The sequence below is a fragment of the Mandrillus leucophaeus genome, unplaced genomic scaffold (assembly GCF_000951045.1).
Source record: "Mandrillus leucophaeus isolate KB7577 unplaced genomic scaffold, Mleu.le_1.0 Scaffold143, whole genome shotgun sequence".
Taxonomy (NCBI): domain Eukaryota; kingdom Metazoa; phylum Chordata; class Mammalia; order Primates; family Cercopithecidae; genus Mandrillus; species Mandrillus leucophaeus.
Genome location: NW_012101399.1, coordinates 4,322,118 through 4,346,658, shown reverse-complemented (window position 1 = coordinate 4,346,658; position 24,541 = coordinate 4,322,118). Strand labels below are relative to the sequence as shown.

The following is a 24,541-nucleotide window of genomic DNA, read 5'->3' as shown; positions in this document are numbered from 1 at the left end:
AAGCATTTGCTTGTCTGTAAAGGATTTTATTTCTCCTTCACTTATGAAACTTAGTTTGGCTGGATATGAAATTCTGGGTTTAAAATTCTTTTCTTTAAGAATGTTGAATATTGGCCCCCACTGTCTTCTGGCTTGTAGAGTTTCTGGCGAGAGATCTGCTGTTAGTCTGCTGGGCTTCCCTTTGTGGGTAACCCAACCTTTCTCTCTGACTGCCCTTAACATTTTTTCCTTCATTTCAACTTTGGTGAATCTGACAATTATGTGTCTTGGAGTTGCTCTTCTCGAGGCGTATCTTTGTGGCATTCTCTGTATTTCCTGAATTTGAATGTTGGCATGCCGTACTAGGTTGGGGAAGTTCTCCTGGATGATATCCTGCGGAGTGTTTTCCAACTTGGTTCCATTTTCCCCATCACTTTCAGGCACATCAATCAGAGGTAGATTTAGTCTTTTCACATAATCCCATATTTCCTGGAGGCTTTGTTCATTTCTTTTTACTCTTTTTTCTCTACACTTCTCTTCTCGCTTCATTTCATTCATTTGATCTTCAATCACTGATACTCTTTCTTCCAGTTGATCGAGTCGGTTACTGAAGCTTGTGCATTTGTCATGTAGTTCTCATGTTATGGTTTTCATCTCTATCAGTTCTTTTATGATCTTCTCTGCATTGATTATTCTAGTTATCCATTCTTCCATTCTTTTTTCAAGGTTTTTAGTTTCTTTGCGCTGGGTACGTAGTTCCTCCTTTAGCTCTGAGAAGTTTGATTGACTGAAGCCGCCTTCTCTCAACTCATCAAAGTCATTCTCCATCCAGCTTTGTTCCATTGCTGGTGATGAGCTGCATTCCTTTGAAGGGGGAGATGCACTCTGATTTTTGAATTTCCAGCTTTTCTGGACTGCTTTTTCCCCATCTTTGTGGTTTTATCTGCCTTTGGTCTTTGATGATGGTGATGTACAGATGGGGTTTTGGTGTGGGTGTCCTTTCTGTTTGTTAGTTTTTCTTCTAACAGTCAGGACCCTCAGCTACAGGTCTGTTGGAGTTTGCTTGAGGTCCACTCCAGACCCTATTTGCCTGGGTATCAGCAGCGGAGGCTGCAGAAGATAGAATATTGCTGAATGGCAAGTGTTGCTGTCTGATTCTTGCTCTGGAAGCTTCGTCTCAGAGGTGTACCCAGCGATGTGAGGTGTCAAACTGTGCCTAGTGGGGGATGTCTCTCAGTTAGGCTACTCAGGGGTCAGGGACCTGCTTGAGCAGGCAGTCTGTCCGTTCTCAGATCTCAACTTCTGTGCTGGGAGAACCACTGCTCTCTTCAAAGCTGTCAGACATCCGCAGAGGATTCTGATGCTTTTTGTTTAGCTATGCCCTGTCCCCAGAGGAGGAGTCTACAGAGGCAGGCAGGCCTCCTTGAGCTGAGGTGGGCTCCAGCCAATTCAAGCTCCTGGTGGCTTTGTTTACCTACTTAAGCCTCAGCAATGGTGGGCGCCCCTCCCCCAGCCTCACTGCTGCCTTGCAGTTAGATCTCAGACTGCTGTGCTAGCAATGAGGGAGGCTCCGTGGGGGTGGGACCCTCCGGGCCAGGTGTGGGATATAATTTCCTGGTGTGCCGTTTGCTAAGACCCTTGGTAAAGTGCAGTATTAGGATGGGAGTTACCCAATTTTCCAGGTGTTGTGTGTCTCAGTTTCCCTTGGCTAGGAAAAGGAATTCCCGTCCCCCTTGCACTTCCCAGGTGAGGTGATGCCTTGCCCTGCTTCAGCTCTCCCTGGTTGGGCTGCACCTGCTGACCAGCACCGACTGTCCGACACACCCCAGTGAGATGAACCCGGTACCTCAGTTGAAAATGCAGAAATCACCTGTCTTCTGTGTCGCTCATGCTGGGAGCTGGAGGCTGGAGCTGTTCCTATTCGGCCATCTTGGGTGCCCCCCCATTTCTTGATTTTTATTGTCAAATCATCCTTGCTCCTTAGCACTCTGATTTTTACTTAGCTTATGTTAACTTTCCTTTATATAATTTTATTTTACCTGCAAAACTACCTGTGATTTGTTTGTTTCCTCCTTCCAAATGTTTTTCCCTGGCAAAGCTTGATATTTAGGTGTGAAGATTGGTTATTCTGTGTGCTGTAAAATCAGTCCTGTGCTTTCATAAGGATTATCAAAAGATAATATTATTAGCTTTTAAATTCTTTCTCCACTTCAGATCTTCCACATTTAATTTAAGTGTATTTTCAGAAAATGTCAAATTATCTCAAATGTATATGCTTCTAAGTTTGGAAGGTGTGAATCCATAGCTTTGCTGATAGCTCAGGATTGCAAGACTTACCACAGTAAATTGTACAGAAAGCCCACCCCTGTCAGTGTAATGATGCTGTGATGGCTAATTTTAGGAGCCAACTAACCTGGATTAAGAAAAATCTAGCAACCTGGTAAAGCATTATTTTTAGTTGTGTCTAAGAGGGTGTTTCCAGAGGAAATTAGCATGAGTCTGAGTGCATGTAGGTGGAGAAGATCCACCCTCAATGTGAGTGGCCACCATCCAATCAGCTGGGGAACTCATGAGAACAAAAACAGAAATGATGAATGTATTGATCTATCTCCTGGAGCTGGGATACACTAATCTCCTACCTTAGACAACAGAACTCCACGGATTTCTGGACTCAAGTCCTTTGGACTCAAGGATTTACACCAGCAGTGTCCCTGGTTCTTAGGTCTTCTGCCTCATACTGAGAATTATACGATCAGCTGCCCTGGTTCTGAGGCTTTCAGACTATGAGCCATGCTACTGGCATCTCAGGGTCTCCAGACTGCAGATGGCCTGTCATGGGACTTCTTAATCACCATAACAGTGTGAGCCAATTCCCCTGATAAGTCCCCTGTCATATCTGTGTAGTCATGTGTCACCTAACAACAGATGTATGTTCTGAGAAATGCATTGTTAGGCAGTTTCATCGCTTTGCAAACATGACAGAGTATACTTACACAAACCTAGAGGGTGTAGCCTACTGCACACCTAGGCTATATGGTATACCCTATAACTTCTAGTCTACAAACCTGTACACCATGTTACTCTACCGAATGCTATAGGCAACTGTAATGCAGTGGTAAGTATGTGTATATCTAAATATAGAAAAGGTACTTTAAAACTACAGTATAAAAGATTTTAAAATGGCAGGAGCGCGAGACCAGCCTGGGCAGCATGGTAAAACCCTATCTCTACAAAAAATAAGAAAATTAGCCAGGCATGGTCATGCACACCTGTAGCCCCAGCTACTCAGAAGTCTGAGATGGGAGGATCACTTGAGCCCAGCATTTCAAGGCTGCAGTATGCTGTGATCAAACCACTGTACTCTATCCTGGGTGACAGAGACCCTGTCTGTTAGCTTACTGTAACTTTCTTACTTTATAAAACCTTTTTAATTTTTAAGGATTTTTCTACTCTTTTGTAATAATTCTTAGCTTAAAACATAAACACATTATACATCTGTACAAAAATATTTTTCTTTATGCCCTTACTCTATAAACTTTTCTTCTATTTTTAAAATTTTTATTTTTTACTTTTAAACTTTTTCGTTAAAAACCAAAACAAAAACACACACATTAGCCTAGGCTACACAGGGTCAGAATCATCAATATCATTGTTTCCACCTCCATATGTTGTCCTCCTGGAAGACTTCTAGCTTTCTAGGATCTTGGGAAGCCCAGTTCCACCCACAGAGTTTTTCCTCTTCTAACCCCATATCCCCAAATGACCACCAAGAGTAATAAGTCAATGGGATATTGAGAAGTGAATAATGGATTTATGGATAATATATCCTGGACAAGCTGAGTACTTGTGCGTATTTGAGAGACGTGGCAAATATTAAAGCTGTTTAAAGGTAGCTTTTATACTACTACGAAATAAAAATATATGTAAAAAAACACCATAAAGTTTATTAGCCACTCAAGATCTGTAGGAGGAAATTATATTCAGGTATTATATTAGAACATGAATAATGTATTAATCTAAATCTGAGTCAAACCATACCAAGAAGGCAATGTTTACTACCACTGAAGTTATTTTATAAATTGAGTTATATTTTTGTAAACTTATATCAACATCATTTTTGTTTCATATCTTTTTTATTTCTCCCTTCTCTGGCCATTCCACCAACAGTCCCAGATGACCATAAACAATGTTTCCCAAAGCATGGTACATATGGTGCTGATGGTACCTGAGATGGTTTTATGTGATTCAAGGAGGTTTTACTTTCACAGTCAATATATATAATAAAACAATATAATGAAACACATCAACCTGCAAATTCACAGATATAAAATTTAAATAAGTTTATACAAAATAAAGTGAGTCAATTTAATGAAGTAATAAGGAAATAACAGTAGGGGTGGCACTCAGAGGGGAAAAATGTGAGGGTGGCACTCAATGTGGAAATACAGCTATATATTATAGGGAAAGAAACTGATTCTTAGTATGAAATAGCATTTGTGTCTTTTTCCTCTAATGGAGCTCATGTCTCTTTAGGAAAGTGAAATAGCAATTTTCATTGGGGTCTTAGAGAGCATTATTTAGGGGGTCCACACGCCCTATCTAATCAAACTGGCAAAACTCCAATGAGAGGTCAAAAAAGAAACCAATGCATCTAAAGAACTTAAAAATGCTTGGAATATACAGAGGGTGTTTTTACAGGGAATCTGGACATGGTAATAACCAAGAGTGTTTAGAGCTAAAGATGGATTAATCAGAAATCTATTCAGAAGGCACAGAAAGCGGCCAACTTCTACTCAGCTAATCTATGGTCTTGACAAAGGGCAAGTGCTACAGGAACTGTAACGGAGAAGGAGAGGGAGTGCAATGGCACTGGAGTCCAGTGCTGGTTCTGCCAAAGATTGGTCATATGCTCCAGGGCAGCCCATTTAAATTGGGATATTTTAAACACAGAGATAATACATGTTTATGATGTACATCTTCAATGAATGCTTAATAAATGCATTGCTTTTCCTCCTACCCAGATTTGCCATCATAGGTTTTTGGTTTGTTTACATGCTTCTTTGCATGTGTATATATTCATAAAACTGATGTAATACATATTATACAAAACAAAACAAACAACAAAACCCCTCAACGTAGAAATGTATGAAGAAGAAAAGTCTCTAATAGTATAACAATCTAAAGGTGACATACTAAACTTAAGAGCTATGTATCTTTGTAGGATTCCATGTTGCACATCCCCCTTCAGGGGATGCCAGTCAATTGATTATCATAGAAGACTATGAATGATGTCTCCTTGCACTTCAGAAAACACCTACCATATATGGTAGCTCTGTTTATGAACCTGGAATATTTTTAATGATATGACTTAAGCATTATATGTGTATACCTGTGTTTACCACAATTGAAATTAGGTTGTACATAATGTTCTACAACTGGCATATATTTCAGTGTCTTAGAATTCAGTACATGTACATCAACTGGCATATATTTGGCTTCTGTACAAATCAGTACATGTACATCTGCCTCATTTTTTAATAGCTGTAGAGTACTCCATTTACCGATGCCTTATAATTTAATTCCTTATTTATGGATGTCTGGATTACATCTAAACTTTTTCTATAAAAGTGTGGTTGCAACCGTGAAAAGTTATGCTGGAAGATTTCAATTAGAAAATTGGACCCATAAATTATTTGTGTAATTAAAATTTATTCACAGACAAAATATAAATGATTTTCTGAATATCTTTGTAAAATATCTGATAGTCAGAATCACCCCATCCCTCAACATACTTATTTTTAAAAACAAATAAATACTTGCCATCTGCCATGATCATGTTATGTTCTTTAATAGAGCAGTCCGTTTTAATTGGTGGGATTTTTCCTTTTTCAAAACAACCAGCTCACAGGTGTCCACACAATACTGAAAAATGAAAGGATTTTCTAAGGTGATGAGGGGGAAAGTAATTAATGTGGGCATGGTATAGTCTAATGTTCTTCTTGGTGGGGTTCAGCATCTGTTGGAGAAGAAAACAGAGGCAATAATATTAGCAAGTAACCAAACCAGACAAGTGGAGAGGTAGAGAGATGTGAGTCTTGTGTAAGTCACCATGATCAGAAGATCCTATAGCTAGCAGGACCTTCAGAATACCTACATGAATAATCTCACAAAGATAGACCTATCTCTAAAGAGAACTGGCTCTAGGTATGACTGTGAACCTTCTCTGTCCTTCTTCTTCCTCTGAGTGCCTCTCCTCCTTTTAAGAGATCCCTTCCCATCCAGCCCAGGATGTTTTTCTATCTTGTGGTTACTTGGTTTACAGGGGCCCTCTTCTATTTTACTATGCTTATTCATTCTTGTAAATGGGGCTGAGTTTGGGGCCTGAAGATGTAGTATGTTACAACAGGAATAGACTTCTAGGTTCAATTTTTTCATATTACAGATGAACAAACTGAAACCAGGGGAGGCTAAGTGACCTATCACAGATCATACAGAGAGATTTTATAAACTGTTTTTATAACTAGTATTCTTATCATTCATTCCAGGTATTTTTTTCTCACCCGTCTACTGAAATTCCTTCTCAATTTCTCAAAGAGGGAGTGTAATAATTGATGACTAGGTCTTAGTGTCTCTAAGGTATTTGAATTTTAACTGGGGAAAAGGCCTTGACCTGGAAATTTTCTAATACTAGAATTGAAAGTTAGATGTTGGGAACAAATAAGGAGGAAGACACATTGGAGACAGAGAACATCAAATTCTAATCTTTTCGTTCATCAAGCCAGCCATATTCAAACATATCATTTTAGTTAGATGCAAGTTTCTAATTTAGTAGATACATACAGTAGTTGCAGTGCAAAAAAATTTTAAAAAGCTAAATCATGCTGGTTTTCTTCTGCTGCCCCTGCAGTATAGTGGAATATAAGTGTTGTTGGTAAGATTCAACTACCTCATGTAAATAAGTCTTAGGATAATACCGTATTGATGATCAAATGTACAGAGAGGCCGGGTGCGGTGGCTCAAGCCTGTAATCCCAGCACTTTGGGAGGCTGAGACGGGCGGATTACGAGGTCAGGACATTGAAACCATCCTGGCTAACACGGTGAAACCACGTCTCTAGCAAAAAATACAAAAAACTCGCCGGGCGAGGTGGCGGGTGCCTGTAGTCCCAGCTACTCGGGAGGCTGAGGCAGGAGAATGGCGTGAACCCGGGAGGCGGAGCTTGCAGTGAGCTGAGATCCCGCCACTGCACTCCAGCCTGGGCGACAGAGGGAGACTCCGTCTCAAAAAAAAAAAAAAAAAAAGTACAGAGAGATTGAAGTAAAGCCTCCTTAGGATGTAATATCTATAGAAAATGACTGGCTTGAGAAGGACCTGGATCTAGCTAGCCATCAGTTTATTCCTATGCTAAATAGTTCTGCACAAGTTTATCGTAAGGTACAAACAGCGGTAGATCAACAGAGAAAGAGAATAAGCAAATTGGGGCCAGAATATGAAACTGTATATAATGGATTTTTAGGGAAAATTCATTGTTTCTTTAAATCTACCCCTACCCTACACTGGCTTCTCCAAATGTTAGGTATTTGCTATATCTGTTGTATAAATGTGACACTAAATATAAATGCTCAGATAGATATGATCATTTTGCTGTAAGGGGTCCATGGCGGGAGACCAGAGTGAAGGCTGTGAAATTATAAGAAATATATGTATTGGTCTCTGCCCCCATTCCCTGGAACAGGGCTCCTAAAATCCTTGTAAGTTCCTGAGTGATAGGGATGCTAGGAGAATCTTTTGTTCTAATATTTGGTCTTTGACCCTGGTTCCTGACACAGCAATCCTAAATATCCCTTGTAGTTTCCAGGGTGATAGGAGCATCTTTTGTTCTAATGGGGCAACTCTTAGTGGGCTCCTAGATGGGCAGTGGTCACCAGAAAGACTAAGCCATAGTTATAAGATTGGAGCTTTCACTCCTCTGTTCCCCATTATCAGGAAAGGGAAGAGAGGCTGGAAATGGAGTTAATAATTGATTATACATACATGATGAAACCTTCATAAAAATCCCTGAACTATGGGGTTTGGAGAACTGCTTCTGGATAGCAGAATGGATAGTGGAGGTTCCTGGAGGGTGAAGTGACTTGAGAGGGTATGGGAGCTCCATGTGCCTTCCCACATACCTTACCTTATGCATCTCTTCCATCTGGCTCTTTGTATCCTTTCTTTATAGTAAATGAGTAGAGGTAAATATAGTGTTTCCCCAAGTTCTGTGAGCTGCTCCAGCAAATTAATAGAATTCAAGGTGGGAGTCATTGGAACTCCAATTTATAGTCAGCTGATCAGGCCACAGCCTGGGGTCTGCAGTCGGCATCTGAAGTTGGGGCAGTCTTGTAGGATCAAACCCTTAACCTGTGGGATCTGATACTATCTCCTGTGGGACAGTATCAGAATTAAACTGAATTAGAGCTGGTGTCTGCCACAGAATCTGCCAGAAAATTGCTTGGTATGTAGAGGAAAAAAAATATCCACACATCTGACATCAGAGGTGTTGAGTGACTGTGTGAAAGTAGAGAGTAGGAAAAACACTCGGGTTTTTCTATATCACAACAGTCTCACATATAGAAAACCTTAAAGACTCCACCAAAACAAAATTTGCACTAAAAAATAAATTAAGTTATTTTGCAGGATACAGAATCAACATATAAAATATTATAGCATTTCTGTATACTAACAATGAGCTATCTGAAGAAAATCCAGAAAACCAATTTACGGTAGCTACCAAAAAATAGGAAGAAATTTAATCAAAGAGGTGAAAGATCTGTACACTGAAAGCTATAACACATTATGAAATAAATCGAAGACACAGAAAGATATCTTGTGTTCATGGATTAGGAGAACTAATGTTGTTAAATGTCCATATTACAAAGTGATCTACAGGTTCAACATAATCCCTATCAATATTCCAATGACAATTTTCACAGAAATAGAAAAAATAATACTAAAATTTGTATGGAACCACAAAAGACCCTGAAGAGTTAATGCAATCTTGAGCAAAAAGAACAAAGCTGGAGGCATCACACTGTCTGATTTCAAAATATAATATGAGGCTACAGTAATCAAAACAGCATGGTACTGACATTAAAAACAGACACAGAATAGACAGCCCAGAAATAAATCCACGCCTTTATAGTTAATTTATTTTTGACAAAGATGTCAAGCATACACAATGGGAGAAAGAACAATCTCTTCAATAAATAGTGTAGGGAAGACTGAATATCCACATGCAGAAGAATGAAATCAGACCCTCAGATCACACCATATAAAAAATCAACTCAAAATAGATGAAACACACTTAAACATAAGATCTGAAACTGCAAAACTACTAGGAAAAAACACAGGGGGAAAGCTCTACGACATTGCTTTGGGGGATGATTTTTTTGGAGATGACCTTAAAAGCACAGGCAACAAAAGCAAAAATAGACAAATGAGATTACATCAAACTAAAAAGCTCTGCACATAAAGGAAATAACAGAGTGAAAAGATAACTTACAGAATGGGTGAAAATATTTGCAAATCATGCATCTGATAAGGGGTCAATATCTAAAATATATAAGCAACTCAAACAATTCAATAGCAAGAAAGCAAATAAGCCAATTAAAAAATGTGCAAAAGGCCTGTAATCCCAGCACTTTGGGAGGCCAAGGTGGGCAGATTACGAGGTCAGGCGATCAAGACCATCCTGGCTAACATGGTGAAACCCCATCTCTACTAAAAACACACACAAAAAATTAGCTGGGCATGGTGGTGGGCACCTGTAGTCCCAGCTACTCAGGAGGCTGAGGCAGGAGAATAGCATGAACCCAGGAGGTGGAGCTTGCAGTGAGCCAAGATCACAACACTGCACTCCAGCCTGGGCGACAGAGTGAGACTCCATCTTAAAAAAAAAAAAAAAAAAAAAAAGGCAAACGAACCTGAATAGATATTTCTCAAAACAGACATATGAATGACCAAACAGGTATATGAAAAAAAGAAAGCTCAACGTCATTAATCATCAGGGAAATTCAAATTAAAACTCTAATAAGATATCACCTGACACCTATCAGGATGGCTATTATCAAAAAGATGAGTAAGTGTGGAAGGTAAGGGAACTGTTATATACTGTTCCTGGGAATGTAAGTTAGCATGAAAAGCAGTATGAAGGTTCCTCAAAAAATAGATCTACCATATGATCCAGCAAAGGAAAGTATGTTGGTGGGATATCTGCACCCCTATGTTCACTGAGCACTATTCACAATAACCAAGATGTGGATTCAACCTAAGTGTCCATCAACAGATGAATGGATGCTATTCAGCCTTAAAAAAAGAAGATAGTCTTGCCATTTGCAATCACATGGATAAACCTTGAAGATATTATGTTAAGTGAAATAAGCCAGGCACAGAAACACAAAAACCACATGATCTCACTTAAATGTGGACTCTAGGAGAGCTGAACTCATAGAAGCAGAGAGCAGAATGGTGGCTGCCTGGGTCTGGGGTTGTAGAAAGTGGATATTGGGGAAATGTTGGTCAAGGACACAAAATTTCAGTTATGAGAAATAAATTCAAGAGATTTCTTGTACATTATGGTGATTGTATTTAATAAAAGGTATCATACACTTGAAATTTGCTTAGAGAGTAGATTTTAAGTGTTTTCATCACAAATATATGAGGTAATACATATGTTAATTAGCTTAATTTAGCCATTCCACAATGTATACATACTTCAAAACATCATGTTGTACACCATAAATATATATAATTTTTGTCAATTTTTAAAAAATAGTTGTAGCATTAGGACTGGTTAGTGAGAGTGTACAAATGAAACCTATGAACTAAAAACAGAATTAGAAGACACAGTACATAGGAAAGGTGTTTGAACTTATATGGGGTCTTGTTCATTGAAAATATAAAATACTACTGTTAAAGGCGAACCCTGCTAGAAATTGATGTTACTCCTGGGACCAGGGATGCAATAGTTTTATTGAATGATGCTTTGTGGGATATAGCTTTAAAATAAACTATACAAATTGAGAAAGGATTAACATAGAACTGGTTGGTTTAAGTTTATCAATTATTGGTATTTTATTAAATGCTCTTAAAAATGTATTTATGTAATACCTTTATTTGGTAATAAATTTATTTATTACCAAAGGTGTTGAATGATTTAAAAATGTATTTATAACATGGGTATCTTTTAGTTTAATACTTAATGTCATAAGGTTATTATAACCATTACTTCTTGTAATTATTTACACAGAAGCCAGTAATAAAACCTTTAATATTTTTAGAAAATTCTTAAATTTTAAAAGGCATAGTGAAATAGGATGGATTTAAAAATAAGAAGCTTATTTCCTATTCCCAGATCGCCAATGGTTATTTAAGTCTCTGCAGGGAAGTTAACTTTAAATGTGTGTGTTTTAATTTATCCTTCTGTTAAGTTAAATTAGATCTATTTTGTTAATCTGTGTTTTCCCAAGGGTGCATCTTTCTGTATTACTATTCTATATTGTTAAATACTGAAGTTGGTTACAGTTGTTTATAAATGATTATGAACAGTGATAAGTATCAGTGTGCATAAATATTTTTCTTTGTTTGGAGTATTTATTATGATATATTCCTATAAGGAGAATTATTGATATTATAACTCTTCAAAGCTATGGGGTCATTTAAATTTCAGGAACTTTTAGGATATAAAATTTTAACAGAGTCTTCATTGAAGGCATCTTATTTACTATTCATTTGTCACTACTTTAATAATCAAAAACATTTTAAGCAACTTTTTTATGTTTAGTATTTGGATTACTAAAAGGTGAATTTGTTATCTATTTCGGCATGAATAAATTTAGGGTGATTGAAAATGAGGTAGATTTTTTCCCAGTAACTTCTCACTCACATTTTCTCCCTCCTACCTACTGTACCAGATGTACTGGATGCTATAAATCAGAACTGAGTTCCAGTCTCAGTTAGCATTTCCCTTTGTTCTTGCTACTCAAGGTGTGGAACATGGTTTGTAAAATCAGTATCATGTGGGAGCTTGTTTGAAATGTAGAATCTCAGCCTTCATCCTATACCTATTCAATTAGAGTATGCATTTTTAAAGATCTCTGCGTGATTTATATGCACACTAAATTTTGAAAAATTCTGTGTTATGCAACTTTCAGCAGGTCACTGAATCTCTCTCCTCCTTGGTTTCTCTTCAGTCAAATGATGGGGTTGGCCAAATAATGTGTAGAAATTTTAAAACTGGAAGGAACTCATAATAAGGATTATTGGTTTAGAGCATGGGTTCTGAAACCAGTGTTGTCTGAGTTTGAGTCCCAGCTCTGCTGCTTACTGTGTGACCCTGGGCAGATCATATAGCATCTCCATGCTCCAATTTCCTCATTTGAAAAATAGAGATTATAATAGTATCTATTTCAAGAAGTCATGATATTTAAATGTAATAGATGTAAAGTATGTACATTAGTGCTTGGTACAGAATAAGCACTATACAAACATGAACTCTTCATAATTTAAGATTCTTGATTGACTAGCATTCTAGAACACATGAAGATGCCAATTTGCTTGAAAGATACTAGTTGGGGCATTCTCATCATTAGTATGAGTTTGAAGGAGTGAGGAAAGTGCCATGGAGAAAGTGGGAATTTAGAACAGTTTTATGGGGTAACTAAATTTGAGACTGATTAGAAACAAAAGCATTAGGGGCATTCCAGGTGAAACAAAAATTCCTGGCATGTAGTAGACAACGATGTATTTATTTGGTGTCTTCCTTCTAAGGAACCAGTAAATATATGGGTGTCTACTACATGTGAACAAATAAATATATGGGTGCCTACTATGTGCCAGGAATTTTGAGGAAGGGATAGAGTGGCTAGAATCAGAAAGTTTGTTAGGCAGCTAAGGGGCTAAGATTGAATCATCTTAATTCCAAACTTAAAAATGTTAGCTTTAACTGCCAGGTCCATCCCACAGACCCTGGCCAAGCATTGGATGAAAGGAGTACTCAGACACAGGTATAAAGTGTAAGAGCAGCTAGGGGACTGCCCGGCACTAGCAGCCCAAGAGTGAGTAGTCTCCATAAGCTGGAGCTGCTTGCTTCGTTCAGCACAGACATAATGCCAAAAGCCTGGAGCAAACACAATCTGCAGGTAATTAACATTATTGTTCCCACTTTTAGGGAGCAGTCACGCACGCAGATGATCAAAGGTTGGTTTCTGGACAACATAAGTAAACAAGCCTGTTTCAGATAAATTCCCCTACACTTCCTTGTACCTACTCCTTGCCCTCTGCCTCAGGGTCAGAGAACAGCTGCCTTCAGCTATTCTCCCCCAAAGCCATGCAGAGCCAGAGCCTTCGGACCTTTCAGAAGGCCTGCTCCTTTCCCTATAGTTTCTCCCACCAGTCTGACCAACCTCCCACATTAAACTATGAGAAATAGAGAAATTGTATTCTTTTCTGGAAAATAGAATAAAGTAAATACAGAAAAGCATTAGTAGATGGAATGGGTTAGTAGAAGAGAAAGTAAAAGGGATACGAACCAAGATTTGGTTATTAGATTTTGGAGAATATGTAGTGCAGGAAGCAATTATGACTCTAAGATTTAAGTCTGAAGGACCAGGTGCTTTTGGCAAAAATGGGAATATGGTAAAAGCTCCTTTGAGGAAAAGACTGCTTTTGGAAGTGTTGAAGGTAGTACTTCCAGTAAATGTGTTGATGTAGCAGAATGCACTTCATTCAGAACAGGGACAATCATATGTTTACCTTTTATTTTTTGTATTGTTGAGCACATTACTAGCATCAAACTTTCAAAATTGTCATATTATGTCATCCATATCATCCATAAGCTAGGCAATCCAGCTTTGCTTTATCCACACAAAATTTGTGTGGAAAATGGTTGAATCTATAAAAATTTGAACTTCAAATTTTTGATGAGCAGTAAGAAAATATAAAACAAAGGAAAACTTTAAAATTCTGGAATGATTATATCTTTGTTTCCTTTGTATAGTTCAAATTCTCAAATTCTGTCTACCTAGATATGTTTTAAATGAATTTAAATGAAATGGTTTGCAGTATTGGCTTTTTGTGAACCAAAAAAAGAACTTGAAAGAGAGTAAGTTTCAGCTCTATTATTTCATTATCCTGGTCCCTAGATAACATTTATACTCAGCCTGAAATAAATTAAGAACAAATGAAATATGTAGCTTTCAGACTTTTCTAAAGCACTCCTAGACCTAGAAGACAAAGGTCTTCATCTTTTTGTGCAGGAAATAGCCTAGCCTGGTTTACTGTCCCTGAGACCATTAGCCTTCATAAATAATATTTACCAGAGTCTTTTGCCTTTAAACTACACAGGAGCAGAAAAACTGGAGAGTGGCATGTGTGTTATAATACTGATTATTGGGTGAAAAGTGCATTTGTGAGCAAATCTCATGCTGCCTAGCAACTGTTTCTAGGCAGAGTGGCTGGGAGCCAGCTGTTGTCATCATTCAGGAGCTATCAGCCTATTTCTACATACTTTACATCTGTTTTGGATTATTTGGATTCCAGTTGTAAGGTACAGTTTTTCTTAGCAACTCTTAAGGCAGTACTAAATATTTTGCTTTTTAGTGATTGACACACTAAACCCTCACTTTCTACCCATCTCTGAATGTAAAAAGTATACAGCTTTTTAACTATAATGGAATATATGTCTGAAGTTGGGTACTTTCATATTTTTAAAAACCATTGATGTCCATTCCTTTTAGGCCTAAACTCTAGCACATTCTTAAGTGGTCTAGGACTACACCCAGGTTTCTACCTACTACTGAGAGTGTAAGAGGTGGTATGAAACATGCTTCAGAAACTTTTAACTCATCCTCTGAAAAATTCATTCCTGGCCTTCTTTGTGTAGTTACTACTTTCCCTACTGATCATGATTTATTTTCTTGCCCCTGACCTTTGCAGCACGATAGAGCTAAGTTAACAGAAGTGAAGCAGTAGATGGTAGAGTAACTAGAGGTTATGCCAGAACTTGATGAGGAGCAGATGGGCCACATTAGTGGAGTAGAAGTCCCTCCAGGGAGAATAGTGCTCACAAAAATTGAAGGAGTATACAGTAAGTACTATAGCCTAATACTGTTTGAGTACTTCCTGATACTCCTAGGCAGTTCAGCTCCTCTAATTCTGTCCAAGCTTCTTGTTCACACAGTCACTAAATACTTAAGTGTACACTTGCATTCAGTCAACCATGCATTCATCCTTTTATCCCCATGGCTGCCGAGAAGTCTCATCTACTCTCCTTGCTCATTTTCTTACAGCTGTCCAGTCTCCTAACTCATTCCTATTTATCTGTAAACCCACTTCCTCTGTGCCCTCAACCTTTTCACAGGGCACTCCATCACATCTTTTAAAATTGGAACCCCAAGGACCTTACTTCATTTTCAGTTCCCTCCAACAGAGGCTGTTCTTTGTCCATACCTCATAAGCCAAAGCCAAGAGATAGGTTTTATCATCTTTAGCTCCCTATGCCACTTCTAGGCCATTTTCACAAGAAGCCTGTCTTCATTTGGGAGATAATATACGACTTAAGGGCATAGGATTTGGATATAGACCCTTATTTGGAGATATTAACCTTTCTGAGCCTCAATTTCCACATCTGAAAAGAAGGATAACAATATCATTTGGCAAAGTTGTTACAAGGATTAAATTTATACATTCTTTTCACAAGCCTTTGTGGATTACTATGTGCCAGGCACTTTTTAAAGTACTCAACAAAACAAATAATTCCTACTCTCATGAAGCTTGTAGTTTCATGAGGGGAATAAAATCTTCTTTAAACAAGTAAATACATAAACACAATGACAAAATCTGATATGAAAGAAAATATATCAAGTGTTTAATTGGAAGTAAAATTTAGATGGTGGTGAGCTGGTTAGGAGAAAGGCTTGGTTAGGAGGTAACATTTAAAGTTACAATAGAAGGATAAGTAGAATTTAGGCAAAGGAGCAAAGGATAGAGGGCATTACAGACATAAGGCAGCTTGGCACTTTCTAGATACTGAAAAAAGGCCATTATGAAAGGGAGAGGTGTTACAGAGTGCAGTCAGAGATGTAGGCTGAGGCAGAATTTATGGGACCTGAATATGAAGGCTATATTAGTCCATTCTCACACTGCTGCGAAGAAATACCTGAGGCTGAGTAATTTATAAAGGAAAGAGGTTTAATTGACTCACAGTTCTTCAGGGCTGGGAGGCCTCAGGACACCTACAACCATGGCAGAAGAGGAAGCAAACACATTGTTCTTTGCATGGTGGCAGCAAGGAGTAGTGCCAAGCAAAGAGGGAAAAGCCCCTTATAAAACCATCGGATCTCATCAAAACTCACTCACTATCACAAAAACAGCAGCATAGAGGTAACCACCCCCATGATTCAATTACCTCCCACAACATGTGGAGGTTATGGGAACTACAATTCAAGATGACATTTGGGTGCAGACACAGCCAAACCATATCATTCCACCCCCAGCCCCTCCCAAATCTCTTGTTGTCACATTTCAAAACACAATCATGCCTTCCTAACAGTCCCCCAATATCTTAACTCATTCTATCATTAACCCAAATGTCCAAGTCCAAAGTCTCATCTGAGACAAGGCAAGTCCCTTCCATCTATGAGCCTGTAAAATCAAAAGCAAGTTAGTTACTTCCTAGATACTATGGAGGTACAGGCATTGGGTAAATACACCTATCCAAAATGGGAGAAATTGGCCAAAACAAAGGGGCTACAGACCCCACACAAGTCTGAAATCCAGTGGGTCAGTCAGATCTTAAAGCTCTAAAGCTATCTGTGGATCTACCATTCTGGGGTCTAGAGGACCCCTCACAGCTCCACTAGGAAGTGCCCCAGTGGGATCTCAGTGTGGGCTCCCATGCCACATTTCCCTTCTGCACTGCCCTAGCAGAGGTTCTCCACAAGGGCTCCGTTCCTGCAGCACACTTCTATTTGGACATTCGGGCATCTTCTGAAATCTAGGCAGAGGTTCCCAAACCTCAATCCTTGACTTCTGTGTACCTGCAGGCTCAACACCATGTGGAAGCTGCCAAGGCTTGGAGCTTGCACCCTATGAAGCCATGGCCAAACTGTACCTTGGCCCCTTTTAGCTATGGCTGTGACACAGGGCACCAAGTCCTGAGGCTGCATACAGCAGGGAAGCCCTGGACCTGGCCCATGAAACCATTTTTTCCTCCTAGGCCTCCAGGCCTGTGATGGGAGGGGCTGCTGTGAAGGTCTCTGACATAACCTGGAGACATTTTTCCCGTTGTCTTGGGGATTAACATTTGGCTCCTCATTACTTATGCAAATTTCTGCAACGGGCTTAAATTTCTGCCCAGAAAATGTGTTTTTCTTTTCTATCACATTGTCAGCCTGCAAATTTTCCAAATTTTTATGCTCTGCTTCTTCTTGAACACTTTGCCACTTAGAAACTTCTTCTGCCAGATACCCTACATCATCTCTCCCAAGTTCAATGTTCTGCAGATCTCTAAGGCAGAGGCAAAATGCCAGCTGTCTGTTTGCTAAAGCATAGCAAGTGTGACCTTTACTCCAATTCCCAACAAGTTTCTTATCTCCCTCTGAGACCACCTCAGCCTGGACTTCATTGTCTATATCACTATCAGTATTTTGGTCAAGGCCATTCAGTAAATGTAGGAAGTTCCAAACATTCCCACATCTTCCTGTCTTCTGAGCTTTCCAAGTCTCTGGGAAGCTCCAAAATTTTCCTTATTTTCCTGTCTTCTTTGGAACCCTCCAAATTGTTCCAACCTCTGCCTGTTACACAGTTTCAAAGTTGCTTCCACATTTTTAGGTATCCTTATAGCAGCACCCCACTCTACTGGTACCAGTTTACTATATTAGTCTCTTCTCACACTGCTGTGAAGAAATACCTGAGACTGGGTAATTTATAAAGAAAAGAGGTTTAATTGGCTCACAATTCTGCAGGGCTGGGGAGGCCTCAGGAAACTTACAATCATGGTGGAAGAAGCAAGCACATCCTTCTTCATATGGTGGCAGCAAGGAGCACTGCTGAGCAAAGAGGGAAAAACCCCTTGTAAAACCATCAGATCTCATGAGAACTCATTCACTATCAAGAAAACAGCAGCATGGGAGTAACCACCTCCATGATTCAGTTACTTCCCACGGAGTCTCCCATGACATGTGGGGATTATGGGAACTACAATGCAAGATCACACTTGGGTGGGGACACAGCCAAACCATATCAAAGGAGTTTTACTGTTGTTGAGTAAAGGGGGCTTGCTGCCCAGTGTGCTAGAAGCCAATAATATGATACCCGGTTTTTGAGAAAAGCTTTATATTGCAAGTTGACTCACAAGAGACACAAGTCAAGCTCAAATCTTTCTCCTCATGCTGATTTTAAGGCAGTAATTTTATTTAAAAGGGTTTAGTGGGAGGATTCTGGGATTAGCAGGTGATTGGCGGAAGGAAAGGTGAGGTCTGGAAAGTCCTCAGGCATGTGCAGTTACCTCTTCATGCTACTTCATGGGTCCCATGTGCATATTCAAGAGCGAGTTAGTATGAAACATGCAGTGGAAATTCAGGTGATGTCAGCAGGTTTGTTCTGTGCAGACTCCAATCGGTCATATTGGTTCCAACTGATTTCAGCCGGCTTCATTATCTTACAAGTGGAGGGAATTTCAGTGTTTCAGCAAGCTGTTTCTCTTATCTGCCATCCTGCAAACTCAAGACTTTCTTTTAGTTATGGGCTTCTTTAACTCTTTGTGGCACAGTTTCATTACTTCCATTTAAAATGTCATGAGAAGCAATGATTTTAAGTAAAGGTGTAATATCATTTATGCAATTAAAAGATCTCTGAGGACAGTGCTTGGAACACAATACTTGCTTGGTAAATGAAGTTATATTCACATGGGCCTTGCTTTCCAGTATTTATGAGGTATAATGTACCTGGGTCACAGTTTTGCTCTCTACCCAAACTCTTGCCACCACACTTTGATTAGCTCACCAGTGTTCCCACTTCAGAACTCCTTGACATCCACAATTCCAAGGGGCCACTCTTGGAGCTTCCCTGGACCAGAGGCTTCCCTATCTGTGAAATCTTATATGCCGGTAAACTTGTAGGCCTCCACAGTGGTAAGAAATGAGGTGAAAAGAAAGCCAAGTTGTGAAGGGTTGCTTTGAGGCTAACGAACTGGTACTTTTGATACTAGTGGGCTGGGGGAGGTCCCCAAATGCTGGTGGGACCTTGACTGCAGCCACTGTGCAGGCTCTTGATACCATTGCAAGAATGAATTCAAGGACAAGTCAGAAAATAGTGAAGGTTACACAGATTAATTGCAAAGGGAAAAGTACACCCTCAATAAAAGGGAGTGTGGGTGTACTCGAGAGAGTCACCCACAAGGGGGTTTGGGGCTGCTACCTTTATGTGTTTCCTTAACCAAGGGGTGGAATATTCATGAAAATTCCTGGAAAAAGGTGGAGATTTCTGGGAATCTGCAATGCCACCCATTTTTATACTAAATATGGATGTTCTTGGAACTGTCATGGCACTGGGGGGTGGGGGTGTGTGATTTAGTATGTTAATGAGCATATAATAAGGTCCTATTTGTGAAACCTAGGTCAAATCCAGTGCCATGTTGGGTCCAGTCAGTCTTAGCTAGCTTGGTCCACACCTTGTTTTTCAGGGTTTTATCAGCCCATAGTCTCTAGTCATGTGAAACTGCTGCCTGGAGTGTTTTTATTCTCCTGAAACCACCCTGTATTATTCCTGTCAAACTTTATCCTGTAGGGAGAAAAAAAAAAAAAAAAAAAGCAACCCTGAACTTTATAGAGCAACCCTGAACTTTATAGTTCCCTAAACATCATGGCATGTGCCGTTCCCTGTGCTTGAAATGTCCCCCCTTTGCAGGATCACCTTCAAGCTCCTAGTCATCCTGTAGATCTAGCTTGGCTCTCATCTCTTCTAGGAAGCCTTCCTTGGCAAATGGGAGTAGTTGATCACATTACACCTTGTGTATAGCTTTTGGTGTTCTTGTGCCTTATAATCATAGGTTTATGTTTTTGTCTCCCTGATTTGAACTCTTTGAGAGCAAGAACTTCTATCCATATTATTGTGTTCTCAGTGTCTGACATAAAGGATTTCTTCAAGATTTTTTGAGTTCTCAAGTCTCACTAAAAAATAAAGTACTCTAATAAAAAGTTGGCAAATTGGCTGTAAACAACTGGCAATTTCCCTGTATTGTAATCTAAACCGCATTACTTTGCTGAAGTTTATTCAGATATCTTTGCTCTAAAACTTGGCACCAAATTCTAAGAAAATATTCTATTTTATTCATTTTAATTCTTTGATTCAAATATAAAAATATGTTAAAAAAGAAAAAAACACACAGGAATCTCATTCCAATATTTGCCTTTCCACCCTTTTTCTCTCTAGTTGCTATAGTTTAATGTTTGTATTCATGTATTTTTTATCCTTCCAGTATTTCTTTATGCAAATATAAATGCATCCTTTTCCCTCCTGTCTTATATAAAAGGTCTTATATAAAAGTAGTCTAGAATATACACTATTTTATGCTTTGCTTTTGTTTTAACATAAAAATTTATTCTGGGCTGGGAGTGGTGGCTCATGCCTGTAATCCCAGAACTTTGGGAGGGCGAGGTGGGCAGATCACCTGAGGTCAGGAGTTCGAGACCAGCCTGACCAATATGGTAAAACCCCATCTCTACTAAAAATACAAAAATTAGCCAAGCATGGTGGCACACCCCTGTAATCCCAGCTACTTGGGAGGCTGAGGCAGGAGAATCACTTGAACCCGGGAGATGGAAGTTGCAGTGAACTGAGATCACTCCATTGCACTTCAGCCTGGACAACAAGAGTGAAACTCTGTCTCAAAAAAACAAAATTATTCTGGGAAGGCTGGGCATGGTGGTTCACATCTGTAATCCATTCCAGCACTTTGAGAGGCTAAGAGGATTGCTTGAGCCCAGGAGTTCAAGACCAGCCTGGGCAATATAGTGAGACCTCATCTCCACTAAAAAAGTTTAAAAATTAGCCAGACCTGGTAGCCCATATCTGTAGTCCCAGCTACTCAGGAGGCTGACATGGAAGAATCACTTGAGCCCAGGAGGTGGAGGTTGCAGTAAGCAGAGATCGGGTGACAAAGTGAGACCTTGTTCTGGAGATGTTTCCAAGTCAGTAGTAGATAGAACTCTTCCTTTTACTTTTTTTGCAGATGCAGATATACTGTGATTTATTCAACCAGTTCCCTACTGCCAGATACTTGTGTTCTAATTTTTTGCTTTATGAACAAAAACGTTGCAATTGATTGTACAACTATCATATTAGCACAGATACTGTCTATCTAATATACGGTCATGTACTGCATAACAATGTTTTGGTCAACGACCGACTGCATATACTATGGCCATCCCATAAGATTATAATACCATATTTTTACTGTACCTTTTCTATGTTTAGATACACATATACTTAGATGGTATTACAAGTGCCTCTGGTATTCAGTACAGTAACATGTGGTACAGGTTTGTAGCCTAGGAGCAATAGGCTATACCTTACAGCCTAAGTTTCTAACTAGGTTTGTGTAGGTACACTCTGTGAGTTCACACAATGACTAAATCTCATAATAATACATTTCTCAGAACGTATTTCTGTTATTAAGAAACTCATGATTCTCTTTCTCTCTCTATATATATATATGTGGGTGTAATATATATGTATATGTATATGTGTATATATAAAATATATATATATAACCATATATATTTTTTAAAAAATGAGATTGCTAGAAATAAAGGTAAATGCATCTGAAATTTTAATAGGTATTTCTAGAAACCCTTTCCTGATGGTTATTCCATTTTTCTTTTTAAGTTTTTCTTTTTATTTTTTATTTTTCTGTAAGTTATTGGGGGTACATGTGGTATTTGGTTACATGAATAAGTTCTTTAGTGGTGATATGTAAGATTTTGGTGCACCCATCACCCAAGCAGTATACACTGTACCATATTTGTAGTCTTTATCCCTCACCACCCTCCCAATCTTCCCCCCAGGTCCCCAAAGTCCATTGTATCATTCTTATGCCTTTGTGTCCTCATGGCTTAGCTCCCACACGATGTTTGGTTTTCCATAACTGAGTTACTTCACTTAGAATAATAGTCTCCAGTCTCATCCAGGTCACTGCAAATGCTGTTAATTCATTCCTTTTTATGACTGCATAGTATTCTGTCATTTATATATATCACAGTTTCTTTATCCACTTATTGATTGATGGCATTTGGGTTGGTTTCATGATTTTGCAATTGTGAATTGTGCCATTATAAACATGCATATGCAAGTATCTTTTTCAAATTAGGACTTATTTTCCTCTGGGTAGATATCCAGTAGTAAGATTGCTGGATCAAATGACAGTTCTACTTTTAGTTCTTTAAGGAATCTCCACACTCTTTTCCATAGCAGCTGTACTAGTTTACATTCCCACCAGCAGTGTAGAATTGCTCCCTGTTCTATGCCAGCATCTACTGTTTTTTGATTTTTTGGTTATGTTCATTCTTGCAGGAGTAAGGTGGTACTGCATTATGGTTTTGATTTGCATTTCCCTGATCATTAGTGATGTTGACCATTTTTTCATGTTTGTTGGCCATTTGTGTATCTTCTTTTGAGAATTGTCTTTTCATGTCCTTAGCCCACTTATTGATGGGATTGTTTATTTTTTTCTTACTGATTTGTTTGAGTTTATTATAGATTATGGATATTAGTCCTTTGTCAGATGTATAGATTGTGAAGACTTTCTCCCACTTTGTGGGTTGTCTGTTTACTCTACTGACTGTTCATTTTGGCATGCAAAAGCTCTTTAATTAGGTCCCAGCTGTTTATCTTTGTTTTTATTACATTTGCTTTTGGGGTCTTGGTCATGAAATCCTTGCCCAAGCCAATGTCTAGAAGGGTTTTTCCAATGTTATCTTCTAGAATGTTTATACTTTCAGGTTTTAGTTTAAGTCCTTAATCCATCTTGAGTTGATCTTTGTATAAGGTGCTAGATAAGGATCCAGTTTCATTATCCTACATGTGGCTTACCAATTATCCTAGCATCATTTGTTGAAAACGGTGTCCTTTCACCACTTTATGTTTTTGTTTGCTTTGTCAAAGATCAGTTGGCTGTAAGTGTTTTGGTTTATTTCTGGATTCTCTATTCTGTTCCATTGGTCTGTGTGCCTATTTTTGTACCAGTACCACACTGTTTTGGAGACTATGGCCTTATAGTATAGTTTGATGTGATGCCTCCAGATTTGTTCTTTTTGCTTAGTCTTGCTTTGGCTATGCGGGCTCTTTTTTTGTCCCATGTGAATTTTAGAATTGTTTTTTCTAACTATGTGAAGAACGATGGTGGTATTTTGGTGGGGATTGTGTTAAATTTGTAGATTGCTTTTGGCAGCATGGACATTTTCACAGTATTGATTCTACACATCCATGAGCATGGGATGTGTTTCCATTTGTTTGTATTGTCTGTGATTTCTATCAGCAGAATTTTGTAGTTTTCCTTGCAGAGGTCTTTCAATTCCTTGATTAGGCATATTTCTAAGGTTTTGTTGTTGTTGTTGGAGCTATTGTAAAAGTTCTTGATTTGATTCTCTGCTTGGTTGCTGTTGGTGTACAGAAGAGCTTCTGATTTGTGTACATTCATCTTGTATCTGGAAACTGCTGATTTTTTTTTTTTTTAATCAGTTCTAGGAGCTTTCTGGAGGAGTCCTTAGGGTTTTCAAGGTAAACAATCATATCATCAGCAAACAGTGACAGTTTGACTTCCTCTTTACCAATTTGGATGCCATTTATTTCTTTCTCTTGTCTGATTGCTCCAGCTAGGACTTCCAGTACTATGTTGAAGAGGAGTGGTGAGGGTGGGCATCTTTGTCTTGTTCCAGTTCTCAGTAATGCTTTCAACTTTTCCCCATTCAGTATTATATTGGCTGTGGCTTTGTCATAGATGGCTTTTATTACATTAAGGTATGTCCCTTGTATGCTGATTTTGCTGAAAGTTTTAATCATAAAGTGAGGCTGGATTTTGTCAAATGTTTTTTCTGCATCTATTGAGATAATCATATGATTTCTGTTTTTAATTCTGTTTATGTGGTGAATGACATTTATTGATTCACATATGTTAAACTATTCCTGCATCTCTGGTATGAAAACCACTTGATCATGGTGGATTATCTTTTTGATATGTTGCCGGATTCAGTTAGCTAGTATTTTGTTAAGGATTTTAGCATCAATGTTCATCAAGGATATCAGTCTGTAGTTTTCTTTTTTGGTTATGTCCTTTCCAGGTTTCGGTATTAGGGTGATGTTGGCTTTGTAAAATGAATTAGGGAGGGTTCCTTCTTTCTCTGTCTTGTGGAATAGTATCAAAAGGATTGGTACCAATTCTCCTTTGAATGTCTGGTAGAATTCTACTGTGAATCCATCTGGTCCTGGACTACTTTTTTTGGCAATTTTTTAATTACCATTTTAATCT

General features: G+C 38.7%; 1 protein-coding gene across 4 annotated transcripts in view; it reads left to right on the top strand.

The window, feature by feature from the left end:
• Window positions 1-24,541, top strand: part of LOC105535223 (chromosome unknown open reading frame, human C2orf88) — a 127,885-nt gene that overhangs the window by 47,336 nt on the left and 56,008 nt on the right. The window contains exon 1 of one of the 4 annotated variants that reach the window (XM_011974232.1): window positions 14,451-14,563. The exons of 2 other annotated variants lie outside the window; for them this stretch is intronic. The gene's annotated coding sequence lies outside the window, so the exon portion shown is untranslated. Of the gene's footprint in view, window positions 1-14,450; window positions 14,564-24,541 lie in introns of those variants that run through there. One more of the 4 variants, XM_011974235.1, reaches the window with a different exon arrangement.